Raw genomic sequence first — 2,784 nt, forward strand, 5'->3', positions numbered from 1 at the left:
CATCCCAGTAAGCTTCTCAAAGTACCTCCTGAGGACGACTTATAAAAAGTTGTATTATATTACAAAAAGGAAAACAATGCAACAAATAAAGAAAATGGACAATTAAATATTAATGATTAATCAAATAAAAAAACAAACAATTACCAGTGTTCTACATATTAGATTTTACTACTTTCTCATATTCCTGTACATTTAAAACTGGCTAAGATTATGATGTTTAAAAAGAGGATTTTGTTTTGGTTTTTATTTTGGGTCTGGTCGTGGCCCTGGAGTCTGAGCCTGGGCGCTGCCCCTCAGCTCTTCAGCTCACGGCTAGCACTCTACCACTTGAGCCACATCACCACTTCCAGCTTGTTTTTTGTTTATGGGTGTTGAGGAATCGAACCCAGGGTCTCAAGCATGCAAGGCAAGCGCTTTACCACTGAGCCACCTTCCCAGCCCCTTAAAAAGAGTTTTATAGGCTATGAGTAGTCTTTAAAATTACCCACTAAGATTACTTTTTATGGCTCATCTCATCATTTGTATATGGCTTATATCATCATTTGTTCCTCACTAACATGTAAAGTAAGGAAGCCCTAAAAATTAAACAGAAACTATCTAGTTAACAAAGTCTTAACTCTTCACTCTGCTTCTTTACGCAAAGACTTTGCAACTTCTTATTGGTAATGTTTCTATAAACTCTGAAATGTACATAATTAGTACCATATGTCTGCTACCATAAACCTTAAATACTTTATAGAAAAGTTTATCACCTGCCAAACAGTCCTAATTTTGGCATATATATGCAAATTCCCAAAATTAAATACATTTAAAATTTAAAACTTTTAACAACCTTAACACTTGCTGCAGTGTTCATTATGACAGGTGCCTTGTATAGAACAATTGAATTCCTCCTCCTACACATCTCTTGAACAACAAATATCTGGAATTATTTTGTTTTTGACATGCCAGTCTTGACTTTATTCTTAAATGTGTGCTTATGTAAGAAATGCATGGTACTAACAGTTTGTTGTATTGCTAACAAAAAAAAAAAAAGAAATACATGCTTCTAAAATTTCACAAGAATTCTTTTGAACTTACTTTTTTTTGAATTGTCTAGTTTAAGAAAATCAATTACACTTTATATATAAAAAATGTTCTGTGCTCAATTAGGCAGCAAATACGCTAAAATTGGAACAATACAGAGAAGATTAGCATGGCCCCTGAGCAAGGTTGACATGCAAATTAGTGAAATGTTCCATATTTTTGCAACAACAGATGCTGGAGAGTATCTGGCCACAGGGAACTCTAGTGCATTCTTGGTGGGTGTGTAAACTTGTTCAACCACTTTGGAAAGCAGTATGGAGGCTCTTCAAAAGACTCCATATGAAGCTTTCCTATGACCCAGCAATCCCACTTATGGGCATTTACCCGAATGATCACAAACAAGACCATACTAAAACTACCAGCACAGCTATGTTTACTGCAGCATTATTTACAATAGCTGATATAGAGCCAACCCTGATGCCCCTCAGTAGATGAATGGATCAAGAAAATGTGGGTGTATATAAACAATGGAATGCTATGCCTCCATCAGAAAGAATAGTATCACCCAATTTGTTAGGAATTGGAAAGTCTTGGAAAAAAATTTATTAAGTGAAGTAAGCCAAGTCCAAAGAAACATAGGTCCCGTGGTTTCCCTTATTTTCAATAACTAATATATGTCTGAGATAAGCAGAATAAGTCAAAAGCTATGTGCATATGAGCAGATAAGATGATATTAAGGGAAATGAACCCTAAGACAGGGACACAAGTATGTTTTTTCTTTCTTGTTATTGTTTCTAACGTACTTATGATGTGCAATGTGATTTTTTTTTCTTTCTGTATATGTTCCTCCCCCACGCTATAACCCCTGTTTTCATTGTATTTGAAGTTGGTACACCTACATCCTGTGTATATGTTTCTCTAATTTGGTGAGGGGAAGGGAAATACAAAATGGTTAAATAGGGATACAGGTTAACTCATTGTAACAATGAGATGCACAAGACACTCTGTTGAAAAATGAACTTTACAATTTAGTCAGGGGGAGGGGGGAGGGGAGCGTATTTGTGGAGGTGGGAGGGAAGGGATGGTGGGAAGAGGGAACAATGCTTGTTAAGAAATGTACTCATTATTTGCTCCCATAAATGTGACACCTCTGTACAGTTTTTTTATAATAAAAATTGTATGAAAATGTTCTTATGTCTTGGTAGTGTAAAAATATCAGGAACAGAATAATGAAGGAATGTTGTAGACTGAGGTGAAGTCCATATAAAAATGTGCAAAACTGATGAGCGGTATATTGTGTTTTACATCATTTAAGTTACATTGAAAAAATAGGGAAGACCTAGAAGAATGAATTCTCTTTTTGATATCCTATCATAGTTCCTTAGCAGGATGAACTCTTTCCTCATTGTTGTAGAGGCATCATCAGATGAGAGGAACTGATTTTTTTTGTTGGCTTCCTTACATTTATTTGTCAGTTTATGAACTACTAGTTTATGTCTGAGACAAGAAGAAAAGGTCAGATAAGTTGATGCTAGATGAAATGAACCCCAAGATAAGTAGTCAAATGTTTTTTTTCTTTCTTGCAATTGTATTTAACATATTTATAAGATGATTTCTTTGTTGCTTTGTATGTCTGTCCCCCACGGTATAATCCCTGCTTTCATTGTATTTGATGTTGTTATAATTTGTGGAGTGGAAGGGCAAAAACAAACCGTTTAAATACTGATATAGGTGGACCTATTACAACAATGAGTTGGA

General features: G+C 35.1%; 1 non-coding gene across 1 annotated transcript; it reads left to right on the forward strand.

Moving 5' to 3' along the window:
* The first annotated feature begins 1,140 nt into the window (after positions 1 to 1,140).
* LOC138829932 (U6 spliceosomal RNA) lies at positions 1,141 to 1,247 on the forward strand. Its single transcript, XR_011372795.1, has one exon. It is a non-coding gene; the product is annotated as a U6 spliceosomal RNA (small nuclear RNA).
* The last annotated feature ends 1,537 nt before the right edge of the window (positions 1,248 to 2,784 follow it).

This window comes from Dipodomys merriami, unplaced genomic scaffold, assembly GCF_024711535.1.
Source record: "Dipodomys merriami isolate MVZ:Mamm:240054 unplaced genomic scaffold, mDipMer1.0.p SCAF_1796, whole genome shotgun sequence".
NCBI classification, from domain to species: domain Eukaryota; kingdom Metazoa; phylum Chordata; class Mammalia; order Rodentia; family Heteromyidae; genus Dipodomys; species Dipodomys merriami.